The sequence below is a fragment of the Gallus gallus genome, chromosome 5 (genome assembly GCF_016699485.2).
Source record: "Gallus gallus isolate bGalGal1 chromosome 5, bGalGal1.mat.broiler.GRCg7b, whole genome shotgun sequence".
Classification (NCBI taxonomy): Eukaryota; Metazoa; Chordata; class Aves; order Galliformes; family Phasianidae; genus Gallus; species Gallus gallus.
The window spans coordinates 50,821,395-50,838,224 of record NC_052536.1 but is presented as its reverse complement, the minus strand read 5'-3'; positions in this window follow the sequence as shown (position 1 = coordinate 50,838,224).

Here is a 16,830-nt window from a genome sequence, read left to right as displayed (position 1 = left end):
TTGGTCTAATTATAGAAGTTGACCAAGGTCAATAGGTGTGTTGTTTTCTGTGTGGAGGAATTTAGTCACACACCTTTGCTTCACGTGCACTTCCGTGTCAGATGTCATTTTTGTCAGACTGCCCCTCTGCTGCCATCTGTCGCTCGGTGACAAAATGTGATGGAATATTGGTGGGAAGGTTCATCCTCTGCTGCCACACCACTAACATCCACCTCTGATTGGCTCTCATGGGCCAATGTAATAAAATAGGAGGCATTGCTCTTGAAACAGGTACTGTAGAAGGGACTTAAAGTCTTCTGGGAAAGGCCCATCCTAATCAAGCTGAGGAGCTGAAGGGGTAAAAGGGGTGCGGTTCACATCAAGCTTCTACCTCCCCTCTTCCTATGTCTTATTTACTTTTCCTCTATTAGCCATCATCTCATTATGTCTTGTTTCTATTTCACATTAGTGCCCCTGGACTGAAGTGGCTGAGGCTTTCAGGCTTTTGAACCACTCTGCTCTCCCTGGCAGTGTTGGATCCTTGCCAGGGAGCCCACTGTATGGGCTGTCATTGCCCACTCCACTGTGACAGAGCCCTGGCAATCACCTCTGGGAGCCAGGGGCATGGAATTTCTAGGTTCCAGGGGAATGGAATTTCTAGGTGCCTGGAAAGCAACAAGGCTGCAGGAACTGGACTTTCTTTTCCGAGGGCTCTGTCAGTTGAAATTTATCTTCAACTTGCATCTTGAACCCCAGGTTCAAGGTGAATTTTTGTGGAAATTTCCATACTTCCACACTTCCATAGAATGTCCTGAGACAAACAGTGCTTTTTTCTTTGCATTCCTCATTTTTCTTTGCAGTCACCTTATTTGATATGGGAATTTCACAGACTTTTTATTTAAGGAACAGTGCACAGATACATAATACTGAACTCCGAGACTTCAGGTAATGAATAATCATATTCACGGATCAACCTAATTAGGCATCAGAGATCATTGCCTACAACAGTGTGAAAAAGTGTATATATTCACAGCTAGACAACTGTTCATTAGGGGCCTGACCTTGCAGCTATGATTCATGTTGAGTGGTAGTCGCTTATGGGAGATACTCGTATTGTCTTCAGCATACATATTACTACGTAAAATATCATCTGCCAGTGTTATGACTTCCTTAACATCCCAATATTTTCTACGTACACTGACACCTGGTGTAAATTACATGAGAAAATTTTTGAAGAGAAGGCAGCATCAGCAGCAGTGCTGTGAATTTCATTGCATCTCTAAGAAAATCCCTCCTACTGCATCAGCCAGCTACCACCCTGGGGCTCAGATAATCACAACTGGCCTTGACTCTGTGCCCAGTGTGTTGCTGTGTGATTTAATCTTTGTTTACCTAAGGCTCTCGAGGGGTCCTGTCTGACTTTGTGTTGTAGAGCAGCAGAAGTGAATGGTCAGCAGACCACACTCCAGCTGATGGGGCAGTTACCAGCAGCTGGGGGACAGTTAACGTATTAAAATGCACTAATGCAATTGCAAGCAGTTGTTCTATTAGCCCCTCAGGGATGAAAGGATTTAAATTGCAGATTCTTGTTTTTTCTTCTCTGCAGCTTTCTACATTTTTCTGCCCCTTTTCCATCCTCTCAGCCAGGAGGTCTAAGTTTGTCTCTGGCCTGCCCTGCTCCACCTGTGAGTGCTGTACATGACCCGTGTTCTGGCCATATGTCACACAGCCCTGCGTGCAAGCAAACCTCTGACCAGTGATGGATGGGAGCAAGCTGGTGCTGCCTCATCTTTCCTCAGGAACAGATACGGAATGGGTTGCAGAACTGGGGCGGTTCTCTCCTCACCATGTTGGTGGTCAGCCTCTCCTCTGCTGAATTAGAGAATAAGCAGAAGCTATTCATCAGCAAGCATACCATTCACAGATCTGTAGATCATCACATTATTTTTAATTTCTCAGCTATCCATTTAAAGGTGGAATCTCAATCATTAAGGTTGGAAAAGACCACTAAGATCATCTAGTCCAACCATCAACCCATCACCACTGTGCCCACTGACCATGTTCCTCAGTGCCAAGTGTGCACAGTCCTTGGACGCTGACTCCACCACCTCCCTGGGCAGCCTGTGCCAATGCATCACCACTCTTTCTGAGAAGAAATTTTTTGTAATACCCACTCTGAAGGAGTGTTTGGAGGCTCCTTCCTCAGAGAAAATACCCTGGAGCTGAGTCAGTAGAACGAGGAAGAAGAAGAAGTGTTTCAGGGACAGATAGTACACTTGAATGCCTGAGATTCCTTGTTTTGCTGCAGATTGCCTGCAGGACCTTATGGAAATTCCTGTCCCTGTCTCAATCCTTTATGGCACTCTGGAGACCTTTGTGTCCTGACAGAACGTTTGTTGCCTACATCTGCTCTGATTTGGTCATTTATAGAACCATAGAATCATTAAGGTTGGAAAAGACCTCTAAGATCATCCAGTCCAAGTGTCAAACCATCACCACCGTGCCCAGTAAACCATGTCTCATTTAGTAGAAGCTTTCATGAGCAATGTTATATTCCAGTGCTGTACTATAAAGAAAGATGTGTAATTCCCTGCTCAGCTGGGCTAGACTTTAAGAAACGGATAACCCTGTCACTGCAATAAGGTAAAATCCATCTTCCTATGCCATATCCTGAGTGCACACTGTCTGGTGTCATTGAATGGCACTCTGGTGCCATTCCTGCACAGAGCAGTGGCACAGCCATGCTCCTGCTTGCCTTGCCCTGCAAGTGCTGCTCTACTACTGACTATAATAAAAAGGCAGCACATGTATTTGTTTAATGCTTGCTGTTTGACAGCTTTTCAATATAGGTAAGCTTCATGGAAGAAGCAGAGGTAATGAGCTTGTGTATTGGCTTAATCTATCAAGCAAACAACATTGGTACATACAAGTGCAATTGCGGTGAGTGGTCTGCGAGCAGCAAAGATGCTATCTGCTGCTAGGAAAGAAGGCTGTTTTTAATATGTGAAGCATGTGTTGCTGTTGTGTTTTTTCAAAGAAAGGATGACCTGCCTTACCTTGTGATCACAGGTCCCTGGTGTTACACAGAAAGGACTTTGTTCTCAAAGAGGATCTTTGGAGACCTTCAGCTCCCAAGGTAGTGCTGTAAGTTTGGCTATTAGTATGCTTTTCCCTTTGACACTCCATGTGCTCTAGACCTTTTACTCTGATTTGTGGGGAACTGGGAAAAACCTTCAGGCCAGATGATGTTAGATAATCATATTAAATCAGGATATCAGGAGATCAGTAACATATTGATACCTGATCTGGATGGGTCAAACCTCTGTTTAGAAGTTCACTCAAGCCCTGGAAATCTGCTTTTGATCAGAGGGAATCAGATGGTCAAGCTGCAGCCAATCTTAGGTAGGATTCTACCTAGCCAGTCTCCAGACCCAAGGTGTTCTTGAGCAATGTTATACTGTCAGCATCTTCTCTCTTGTCATTTTTGACCCTTTTACAGGACTTCTCCTTCTCCTCCATGACATATGACTGCCAGGTCTGACTGAACATGTACAGGCCTTATGGTAGGGCCCTGATATCTGCCATGGGGATGGAGATCCATGGGCAGCCTGGTGCTGCTTTGTTCCCACCCAGCTGTGCCACCCACCCACCCTATCCCTCCTCACCATGCAGCCTGGTATGCCCACCACCATGCCTGACCTCTCAGCAACATTCAGAAGCTCCTTTCTCTCATTGAGAGGGGGAGAGGAAGTGATTACAAGAATGACTTTGTCAGGGTTGTGATTTTTCCTGATTCTTTTTCCATAGTTCTGGCAATGATGCAAAAAGAAAAAAAAAAAAAAGACTACATGCTATATACAGAAAATCTCCTAGTCTAAAAAGAGCTGTTGCTGTTTGGTGGTCCTTTGATGACTTATTGCCAACAGACGTCTGAGTTTACTATAGATCTACTTTAGGTCATAAGTGCAAAAACAAATCTCGTTAATATTTAAAGATTCTTAGCACAAAAGCATGCATAATTAAACAGTGCATCAGAGCTGATAATTCCAAATAATTTGTCTTCTGAAAAGGGTTTTTTTGTAATTTGTTAAACTGGTTTGAAATCTGCAGCTGAGCAGCAGAAGTATGTTTGCGTTACAGAATGAATGATTTTAAATGTTGGGTTGTGTTCATCCTCTCTCTCTGAAGGAAAAGAGGTGTGACACAAGGGAGGCTTTTTACAAATTTACTTGGGTGTGAATGCAGCACTGCACAAAGCTGAGCTCTATTTCATTTTTAAAAGTAAAACTATTCCTGCCAGGTATAGCACTGCTTTCTCTCCAAAGATATTTTCATGTTCCAAGAGGAGCTTCTTGTTTTAACCATGTCTTTTTCTAGAGCACTCAATGGTAAAGGTTTGCCTGTAATAACAATGATGTATTAGTTAGTAAAACAAGTGACATACAAGACAAATATGAAAAAATTAATAGTGTCAGGTACAAGATACAATATACTGTAAGCTTTTCACTACATCCAAAAGGCTATCTGAGCACATTTTCTGCCTGGGTGCTAAAAATCTATGAGGAAAGAAAATGTGCTTATGATCCATTGCAAATCACACTTTTCACAAGTGCCGAAATACAAATTGATGTGTGACCACAGCTGTTCTTTAATATAAGATCAAAAATTAAATGGCAAATATTCCGAGCACACTCTGATCATTGATCACTCAGCAGAATTATTTACAAGGCAAATCTGAAAGAAAAAAAAAAGCTCTCTTGCATGCTTCACTGAAGGTGTTTTCAGGAGTTACTGAAGTTATCAGGGTGATATTTACCTATGGGAGAGCTGATCACAGCACAGCTGTTACTAACTGAGGATGTGGTGCTTTTTGCTTACCTCACTACCATAGATATATCTTCTATTTTGACTGCTCTGTGGGTGTCAGGGAGCTGCACTGGGAACTGTCACGGATTAATGTCCTACCTAGTGCTGTGTACAGAACTTCATTGTTAGTAAGAGTACCGATTAAAGACTGAACTGTGTGTGATGAGTACTGGCCCTGCACCAAAGAGATCAACATCAGTAGTAGAGGGAGGAATGACAAGGTAGGAATTTGTTTTCACAACTGGAGAATGAAGCCCAGATAGGTGCACTCAGATGGTACATGCTGGATGTTGTGACATCCTCAGTGAATTTATGATGGATGAAGGTATCTAAACTCAGTAGATCACAAGTGGGCATGTGTCAGGGCTGTTGTACCCTGACTTATCAGGCAGTCATGGAGACAGATGAGCACCATATCACAGCTGCCTGCGGGAGTGACTGGAGCTACATCTCACTCTCCCCTGGGGCTGTATTGGGAGCGCTCAGTACAAAGGTAATTAGAACAGGTCATCATTTTCTTGAACTTAACTGTCCCTTCTGTCTGAATACATCTGGGACAGGCATTGAGGACAGCTCATGGAATATATCTAGGTATGCAACAAGTGCTTGAATTCATAATTAAAAAAAAAAATAGGGTATTTGGCTATGTCTTACTTGACATCTTTGACACAAGAAGAACAGATAAGTAGATAAAAGCAGTTGGTTCTAAGGCCCCTGTAACTGTGCTATATGTTGTTCAGGGGTTTTGCTTTGGGCTGGAGTTTGTTCAGTCCCAATGGATGAACATTGTCACCAGAACTGTGATTCATGGCTGCTCAAAGAACCATGGACTAGTTAAAGCCAAGGTGTCCCCACTATGAAGTACATTAGTAGCACGTGCAGAAGACATCTTTTTTTCCAGAACACAACTTACACTATTCAAAACTACTCTGTGAACAATACCAGCCCATACTAAGTAGGGGCAAATAGGATTTGTTTCAAGACAGCAGCCCTACTCAAAATCCACCACAGATGTGAACCCCATGGGCACAACCATTGCCATCTGGACAGAGGGAGATGAGCGGGGGCCCCGAGGAAACCTAGGTGACATGATCTGTGACTGTGGGCTCTCCCACAAAACTTCACAGCTCTGAAATATACACAGTCCAAAATCTAATTTGGGCTTTCCCATCCAGCCACTATAATATATTCTTCCCTAACTCCTTGGTTTTTGTCTCTAAGTTGAATCATCTGGGAAGTGAATGACGAGGTGATCTACTAAGGAAGAAGATGATAATGAAAGGCTACATAATGTGGCAAGTGCATTTGCTCACAGAGCAGAGGATATTCTTACCTTAGCAAGTCACAGAGCAGTAATAGTGCTGGGATTACTGGGACCACTGTGTTTGTTTCTTTGATATTATTTTCTGCTTTTCATGGGCAGTGGCTTGCTTTGACTGCACAATGCCAGAGAGAAACAGCTAACTGCTGTTCTGCGAAGAGTGAAGATGAATACTAGGACTTCATCCTTTCAGCCTCCTTAGGGTAAAGACTAGAGACAACTTTCTCAATCTGATTTCTACTTCAGAGCAACTCTTCTCATACATGCTTAAGCTATGTGGAGGAATATAGAAAGAAATACCTCCTGGTCCTATTCCATGTCTGCCAAAAGGCATGGAAAAGGAAAGGAGAGATAATAAAAGCGTCTTTTCCCCCTTCACACTGAATGCTATAAACTGAGCCAGGACTTGAGCAATCCAGAATGCCCCACAATTCCAATTTGAGACTTCTATAAATGGTTGTTGGGAAAGAAGCCCCAAGCACAAACTTTGAATCTAGATCTACATTTAAGTTTTTTCAAAGGAAAACATTGGTCCCATTCCTTTTTCCACTGTTCTTAACTTGAGATGCTGCCAAAATGCCAGTATTACTGTCACACTGAAAGATCCCTGGTATCTTGCTGCAAACCATAGATCTGCATGCCATAGATATTAATGAGATACATTATTATTATTCCATAAATCAGTATAAAAATAGCCTTGTGATGTTGTATTTCATATTAAAGGAAGCTTGTAGGCTCATCAGGAAATGTTATCTGTTTAAGTTTCATTTTTGCTTGTATTCTCCATTCCATTTTTTTCTATTAGCAAAACAAACCTTGAATCGGGTGCTTTAGGAAATACCACGGAGATGCTCAAAATGTACAGGTAGGCTGTGGGATAGCTATCAAGATTTTGTGAGCCATTTACATTTTTGGACTCTAGGAGTGGTATATAGTTTCAGAATAAGGCAGTTTTATGTGGTTATGTTCTTGTAGGTGTCAGCTCGCAAGCCAGGCATCTAAACACCTGCTATAGTCAGCAGAAGCTGGCTTCAGTTATCCTCTAGGATGACCTAAGTATGTGTTTGGCCTTCAGTTGCTGCTAAAGTAAAAGGCGTGTCCTTTTTCTTATCTAACCCTGCAGATGCCTTACGGATGCATTTTAGGATGGCTGAAGTCTTGTCAGGCATTCATATTTAGGGAATTATCTCTTCTTGCTACTAAAATCTTGCTAATAAATGTTCAGATGCTTACACATAGGCACCTGTCTGCCCTGTATGCACATAACCTAATCTGAAATTGAATCTCAGATATATCATTGCTCTGTGGTTTTGCCTGCTTCCATTCCAAACTAGTGTGGAAGGATTTGTTTTGCTCAGGCTTTCCTTAAACCCCATTTCCTCAGATCTGCACTGGGTAGAAAGGAAAAGTAATAAACAGAGGTTATGGACTGGTGATCACTTATGAATGTCCACTGCTTTTTGACTGCTTCTCCCTGCCTAGAGAGCTGAGGAAGAGTGAGAGGAGAGCATATGGGCACTGCTAGTCCACTGCTGTGCTGAAACACACCAGCTGCGTGAGCAGAGGCTTTCTCATGCACACGGCAGTCCTTTATTGCCAGGCTCTACAGGAAACATTCAGGGAAAGTATGGATAAAAGAGCCTTGAGCAGAGGAATATTTTCATATATCCTATACACCTTCTGCCCTAGATGATAACTTTAGCCTACCATCAAGATAGCTCCCATTTAATACTAAACTTTGATTTCTGGATTGCAAAAAGTCTCACACTGGGCTGCTATTACGGTCTCTCCCACTGCAGAACTTTCTGTATGATTAACTGGCAAAGCGCTGAGCAAGAGTACTGCAGGTTGGGATGTGCTTTATTCCAGAGTTTACCTATCTAAAATGATTAATGCATGCTTAATAACTTCAAAGAGTTCCCATCTCTTCAGAAGGAGGGGGTTTCTTCAAAGCTTTCAGACGGAGTCTCCCTTTCGAATTGATGAAGGCATGGTCCCAGTGGAGATTTTACATTGCCAGTATGTACTCCTTCAAAGATTTCATTGTTGGCATGCTGTATTTGAAGATTTCCTGCCCTCTGTTACCCCTTCATTTCATTTTTTTTTTTTAAGAAGAAAAAAAAAAAGAAGGAAAAAGAAAATAAAATCATATCACTGAGGTTCCCTTCAAAGCAATTGCATGTCATAGTCCTGAATGCTGGAGAGGAGCAGTGTACACCAAATTTATGGATTTACTATAGTGTAATTATCATCTCTGAGGAAAAGAGCTGCCCTTTTCAACAAGATATGTTTTTCTTACTGGGAATTGTCTTTGATGTGCATTGCTGCAATTGCCAGATCATTTTTTTCAGATTAAATGCTGAACAATGAGTAATCCTTCAGCAAGTTCATCTTGTACCTGGTGCTCAGATTGAGGAGACACCCATTCATGAGTCTAGAAGGATTTAAAGGTTCCTGCAAGAATATTGAAGCAAAAACTGAGGATTTTTAGAAGCAAAGGGAAGTGCTTACCTCATGCAATTTCCAGGAGGGTAGGAACAGCAGTAAATTTGTTGTTTCCTTCTTATTTTCAGAAAGGGATGTTGAATAACATATGAAGTCATGGAATGCCTATTTTTAAGCTTTGCAAAGACCACAAAAATTTATAGCTTCTTCACTTCCACTACTCAGTCCTATCAATATAGTTTAAAGTTGATCTGAGAAAGATATAATTCTTCTAATGGTTTAATCAATTTACGAACACTGCTTTTACTCCTACTTTCCCCTGTGTAATAAATTGTTAATTAGTGTGTGTCAGAAATACATGAAAAAAAAAGTCCTAGCCAGTATAGGCTGCTGAGAAAAGGGGCTTAATTTTGGAACGGTATATAAATCTGTGCAAATTGGTGGAGCTGAGTTTCCAAAGCGTACTCAGAGGTGTCCACATCCTAAACAAACAGTAATGCTCTTTCGTTTTGAATGCTTATTCCTTCTAGGTGCCCTTTGTTTTGCCCAGTGAATGTGTTCATCAGCTCTTCATGGCTCAGTAATTCATGAAATTCTCTTTCCATTAAAAATAAATACTGTGTTTTATATCCTTGAGATGGACCCCATATTTGATTGTCTTTTCTGTGGCAGTGTATATTGAAAACTATAAAATTATAATACAACTATTAATCCGCTGTATCTGCTTGTACCTAATTTTTATTAAAAATGTATTGTGCTCCAGCTGACTCATAAATTACAATGCGGTTGAAAAGGCTCCAGTTGGATTACTTCTGAAGGAGAACATATTGAAATAAAGAAAGGCTTACTGATTAATATTTTGACTTTATGTACACTGTCACTAAGGCAGCAGCTTGATTACCATAGAAAAGAATTTGTAGTTAACTATACTGCAGACCTGCTAAATGAAACAATGTGAAACTTGTGGAAAGTGGCATTTACCAAAGAAAACACATTATCATCACTGATCAAATCTTTCATGTAATCTTCTTCTTTTATGAATGATATTAAAGAAACTACTTTGTTTCAATAGTAAATTAATACATTCATAGGAATGTGGCAGAATCTGGAATCACATACCATCTGTTTTCTGTCTCTCAATTGCTACTACTGAATGTTGATAGTCCTAAAAAAAATGCCTAGAAATAGCTGAAATAGCTTTGTCTTTAATATGACAAGAAACAAAAATGTTTAATTATGTCTCATTTGAGAACTAATGGGGAAGGAGAAATGAGGACATTTGGCTTAGAAACTGCTAGGAGCATTCTTTCCCTGTTTTTTTGCGCTTAATGATCAACTCAATTTGGGGAGTAAATTTTATGCATTAAAAAACATCCCAATGGAACAGATAAATTTCTGCTGAAAGTGGTATTATTCCCATTCCTACTTGCTGCCTAAGACTGAAAACATGAGTAAACTTCAGTGATGCACCCAGTCATTGCTCTGGAAGGTTGTCAATGCTCATGAGTGACAGGAGCTCACTGAGAGAAACTTCTTTCCATGTAGTGCTAAGGGATGTATTCAGTGGGCATGGTGGTGATGAGTTGACAGTTGGACTGGAAGACCTTAGTGATATTTTCCAACCATTTTTCTATGATTCTATGGTAGACCAATTGGCACACATGGTGCTTGAACTACAGCCTCCAAGAGGCCTGGTAGCTGCTTTTGATTTCAGACTTTTTTTTTTCTTTCCACATAAAAAAAGCTCCATTTTCAAAATAGCCCTTTGCATTTTTTGTCTCACACATTCTCTCATTCTTTCTTTCACATGCACAACAGGCATTGTTGCTCTTTAATCTATAAAATGAAAGAAAAGGTGAATTTTCTCTTACATTTGTGAGTTAAATGAGAATAAAGCCCCTTAAATGTCTTTACTTTGTTCCCGAAGTTTTGCCAGCAATAATGTTGGCTTTAATAGTTGTGTAGGATTGAAGATACTATCATGGTGTCAGACCACATACCAAGATGCAGGGCTACATATGTTTTTAATTTTCCAGTTATTTGTCTTTTCCTTTTTGGTCAGCCAAAGATTCATGAGAATACCATCAAGCAGTGAAATAGGAATGAAGTGTTGGAAACAGCAGTGGCAGCTGTATAACAGAAAAAAAGATTGCTTAGTGGCTGCCTTCCACATTTTTCTGGGCCAGCCATATGAGGAGATTTACATACACTCTCTTAAGATGTCTGTGCAAGAGCATAAGCATTATCCTTGATGTACCATAATGCTGACTGACAAGATATACTCATGATAAGACTACTTTAGAGAGCAAAGTGGTATTCCTTTTGATCACAGGTATTTACAGCCATATGTAAAGCCCAATTCATTCCCTTCTTTATCTGATAGCAAAAAGACAGGACATGGGATTTAATGCAGAGTGATTACTGGGTACTGGAATACATAGCACTAACCAGAGGGATTTTGATGTGTTGCTGTACATGACCTTTCTGCGTGCTTGGATAGGCAGGCTCCTGAGGATTTAGTTGATCAGGACACGAGGCACCTGAATGAGACACCTCAGCACAGGGTACAGTCTTGTGTCACATCTGAAACTGAAAAAAAAATCATTTATTTGCATTCATGAGCATTCTCCATTTTTTATTCATGATTTTCCTCTTTTTACAGGCAATTCTTCTGCAGATCCATTCCTTTGTTGCTAAGTATGTCTAGGCAATATCTGAATACCTGAGCTTTGCTCACATCTGCGCAAAGCTCTTTCTAGTTCTGAGGCTAAGAAAATGAAGAGCAAATATATGAATTAATATCAAGCAGTGTCGCTATGGCAAATCTACCAAGGTGAGGCTATTTGTGGAGAATATTAAGCAATGTCAAATTATGGGAAACTTTGTTTTTCATTCCTTTCAGAATTTTCTCTGTAATGCACTTACCTCCTGCTTTTACTCTCTATTTTTCTGGCCAAAATAGGAGCACAAGGTGTAGAGAATGCAGCTCCTGTGAGACAAGGGAGTTATAAAAACTGAAATTTCTTGGATTTCCGAGAAAAAGAAGGGGAAGGGAATCCTATAGCAGGAGAAAACATCTTAGCAGTTAAAAGCCTGAAAATTCAAAGTTTATTTTTTAAAGTGTTAAATTCACTTGAAATTGAGTGTTGGTCTCAATGAATAAAAAAGGGACTAGCTTTAGCTTAAAGTATATCACTTCGTCAACTTTCTAAATTTCTACTGAAAAACCTGCTTGACAAAAATTTCTGGGAGAATTATGACATGATCAGCAGAGGAAATTGCCACCAAAGGATAAATTAATATGTTCCTTAAGAAAAGTATCCCTCATAATTCACCTTGATGGGACAGTATCAGTGAACTGCAAAGATGAAGACTACTGTGGAAGTAGAACTGAAGTTAGGATTGAGATCCTTATCTGAAGTATCTTGCTGGGGAAAGATATTGAGAACGTCAGTCGTTCCTCATCACTCCACTGAAGAGTTAGAGCAGAGTGGATCTGTGCTTCCTAGTTGATCTTTGTAAGTCAACACATGCATGGCATAGCTAGGGATCTTGGGATTCATGGACCTTCTTTGTCCAGTGCATACTTCCTGGAAATTGCCAGAAGGTCTGTATAATCCAATTCCCATGTCCTGTGCTAAGAGACTCATGAGTTTGATAGCAATTATGCCAGATTAGTGTCAGGGTGTTCCACTCTATTAAAGAAAGTTCCTCAGTATCACCCACCAGACTCAGAAATGTTGTTCTGTAAGCAGCTGTGCTGTCTAACTCTTACTAGTGCTAGGATTTGGGCAATGTGGTGTATCAAACAGAAATATCTCCAGCACTGTACTGATTTTTATTAGATACAATCATTCTGCCCTGCTGAAAGAGCTGTTTCTTTTACAGCATTCAGACAACAAGGCCAGAAGTTCACTGTGTTCAGTGTTTTGTGATGTTCCTTCCAGACAAAAATACAGACACGTCCAAGATTGTGAATGAGTAATTAATTATGGCTCCTGCAGGAATTTTTAGCAATATTTGGGCAAAATATTAAACAGAGGAAAGAGACCAGTAGGAATGTGCATCAATTATTGCTTTACTAAAAACTTCCTCAGCAATTTCAATCATACAGCTCTAGATATGCAAATAAATGATCCTTAAATATATAGTGGTGTCCCTTTGATCTACTATTTCAGCAATTCACAAACTATACACTCATATGATCAGCCATGATAACTCTAAATAGGCCTTCTGCTGTGTGATCTGCAGGGTTCTCTAGAAAATTTCAGAACGGTTCCTTTTAATTAATGTTATTGTGTTTCAAAGGTGCACGAAGGCTCAACACACTCAGATGCACCTTAGAGCTTCCTCAAAACACCGTGGGCTCTGTCCTATACACATTGATTGATGGAGCCATTAAGACCTCAATGGACGAACAATAATGATTCCAGTTGGACCGATCCAATTTCAATGACATTGTCTCATACAATTCCATTAACATTGGAGCTGTTACAACCTCAGTGACAGATTATTATTTCTTTTAAAAAAGGAAAAGGAAATTAGCACAATATATTGAATTGTACTGAATTGAGACAATAAATAATGGAAGGTACCAGACACTAACCTCTCTCTTCTGCAATTCCAGGAGGAAAAATAGACATATTTACCACAAAGTTGATGACATATGTAGCACTTACGTTAAAATATGTGGCAAACCCTTATAACATACAGGTAGAATTAGAAAACCGGCTGGATCTCATATTGGCTGCAATATAACTTCAGGTGCAGAATTAGACAGCATCTATCTATCTATATCCATCTGCACTGGTCACTGCTGTAGTCACTGAGCAAAACACACCAGTAAGTGCTCTAATGGAATGAATTTAAAGAACTACCTTTTCAGATGGCACAATAGGTCCAGTGGTAAAATTGAATTTGAACTGCTACTGATACACTAAGCTGATACTCGCATAGACAGAGGAAAGGATTGCATAAATAAGTGAACTCAGAAGACTCACTGTTGCTCTAGGTTTATTTGCAGGCATAATCCAAGTAGCTCTATTTCCCATTGCTACTGACCAGTATTGCCTAGGTTTGTATTGTGTGTAGAGTTTGATGCAGTAAATAACAACTTGAACAAAATCAACTTGAGTTGATTTACCAAATTCAACTTGAGGATGGCCATTGGGATCTTTGAAGATTCTTTTCACAGTAGCTATTGCCACTGAATAGCCAACACCACAAGATGCATTTCTTGAATGACTAGCACACGCTGGGGATAAAAGTAAGGGTATTATGAGGGAAGCTGTATACTCATATTGTTTTCTCTAGTTTTCTAGGCACCTTGAATAACTCCTGTGCATGTGTATTGTGGTAATTCACCCTGTATATATCCAGAGACGGTAAGACTCATGGTCCTTTCCAGGTCCTTCATTCCCAGTTTTTAATTCTGTGAGCATCTGTGGTTGTACTGCAATTCTGTCATTTGCAGTAAGGAAAATGGGGAGATTAGATAGAAACAGGACTCTTCCTACAGCAGTCTGGTGAATTCAAGACCTTTTACTGATTCTTCCTGTTCACTTTACTTTTACATTAAACCATTTGTTCTCAGTGAAGATAACTCAGCTTGCAATATGAGAAAGCAGAGTCAGATGTGGAATTTGGCAATGGCTGGCAGCACATGGCCTGATGGAAATGTAACGTTTCCAGCTGCTGAGGGAACTCCCATAGAGATTCGTTGGCTTATCCAAATCTCTCTTTTCAATACATTTGCTGTTTTAAAGACTATTTCCCTGCTTTGCTCAGTAGTTCATATGGGCCTGGAGTTCTTGTCTCTACACACTTTTTCCACCAATTTGCTTTCTTCTTGTTAAACTCATACAGTTCTTTGTTAACAGGACACAGGAGATTTTGCATTGCCATTTGTTCCTGTGAGGAATTTTATCTGTGTCCTTTCTTTCCTGCCCAAATGTACAGCCCTAGAAAAATTAAAATAAGTGAATTCCAAACCCAGACGTGTAGGTGATATAAAAGGGCAGTTCAGAGATGCTTTCCCTTATCAGGCTGGTGGATGCTCATGGAGATGGCTTCTGAAAATGCCTCATTCTTAATCTTAACCTCTCTGTAGTTGAGGCCACAGTACATTCAGATTCTTACAATGCCAGAACAGTTGCATGCACTGAAAGTACATCTGTTTGAAATGTAATCAGGGTCATAATGGGAAGCGAGTTTCAGCTTTAATTAGAATGAGGGAACTTCTTTCCTCTGTAATCTTGCAGGACTGCTTTGAGCAGGTCTGTCTTTCCGCATGTAAATCTGTTTCCCTTTGTGTGCATACACACAGAGACTGCACACAACTGTAGGTGCTGGAGGGAAAAATTGTGTCTGCTATAGGTACACAAGGAAAGCGGCCTTATGTCCTGCTTCCAGATCTGGCATCCCTTTGTCTATCTCTGAATTGGACCAAAAGACTTCCAGTCATATTTCATGAAGTCTTTGTGCAGGAGAGGGTCTGTGGAGCAGGATGGAGAAAGGGAAGAGCACAGTGAGTGAATTCATGTTAGTTTTGGTGTAATACAACTACTGCTGTTGAATGTAAGGTGTTAAGATACTGTGAGATGTTTTCAGGTCGGATATTAGGAAAAATTTATTCTCAGAAAGAGTGGTGAGGCACTGGCACAGACTGCCCGGGGAGGTGGTGGAGTCACCATCCCTGGAGGTGTTTGAGAACTATGGGGATGTGGCATGGAGAGACATGGTCAGTGAGCATGGTTGGGATAGGTTGGGGATGGACTGGGTGATCTTAGTGGTCTTTTCCAACCCTAATGATTCTATGATTCTACAAATACAAAACTTACATCCAGAGGCTTTGCAAGGCTGATCCTGTCCTCAGCTGTCACAGCTGCTGGTTTCACACCTGCCCACCTCTGCCAGCCTTATCTTCATCATTTCTACAGATTCATTTCCACAGGTGTGGAAATAATTAAAATAACTGGAACACTTGCAAATGGCTGTTGTGATTGTGCTGTCTGTAGGCTGTAAATGAATACTCCCATGGGGAGAGCAGTGGGGTTAATGTCAGCTGTAGATTTGCAAAGCCTTTCTTTGTAATATTAATCTTTTGATATTCTTAAGCCCTCTTTGTAGACTCATTGTTATTGTTTTGTAATCTCAGGAGTACTCCACTGCACTCCTTTATTTTTCAGGCTCTTCAGGTTCTATCAGTAGGAATAGGGTTTTTCACCACGCCTAAATTCATAGAGTAAGCGAGTTTCATTAGGAATTTGCAATACTGTAAATGTACAGGAAGTAGAGCTGGAAGAATATCTCGCAGCAGAAAAAAAATCTGGGCATACAGGGAGATGACATGCTGCATTCTGTTCGGCAGGGGTCTTTGAGAATTCTCCTTGCCTTGAGGGAAAAAGAGCAATTCACTATTCTCCTGTTCCCCTGTGACTGAACTCCATCTGGCTCCTGCTTGAAAAACTTCCCCTAAACCACTCACAGAGGGTCGTGTTCTGGTCCAAGCAATAAGATTGTGGGTTTTTTTTTTTTTTAATTTTATTTTTTAATTTCCCCTCATAAATCATTCCAATTTCAAAGCATTTTTATACAGATACCAGAATGTTTCATTTAGATACAATAGGAATCTGAATTCATCTTACTAGTTTTGGAGAGCTTGGAGTGTGTCTTTCTTAGGAATGTGTAAAGATGATTTTATAGTTGGTTTTGTATTCAAACACAAGGAAAAGAGGAAAATAATCAAATTGCATCAGTGTAACTTATCAGTTTAAAATAGGATCTTTTTTTTACTTAGAAAGAAATTGGTGTATTCATTTATACATATTGTTAATTATCCTCACTCCTGTGATCTAAGTGTTTTTCACAGCTAAATGATTGCAGAATCTTAAATCATTCTGAATTTAAAAAAAAAAAAAAAAGAGTTGTGCATGCACAACACATAATGAGATTCCCATGGGCTTAAAGATGTCTATGTATATTCTGGGTTTCTATAAAACCATTTAAATGAAAGAAGTATTAAAAGACAAAAAAGAAAAAGAAAAAAGAAAAAAAAAGCCCACAAAAAAAAAACCCTCCTTGCCTTAAAGATGCACACAGACATAAAATCTTATTCCCCATGGCAATTGTGCCTTTAAATGACATTTCACTTTTATGAAGAGTTTTATTGCAAAATAGATTTCCTGCAGCTAATTTCATCAGTTGTCCCAATCCGCTGC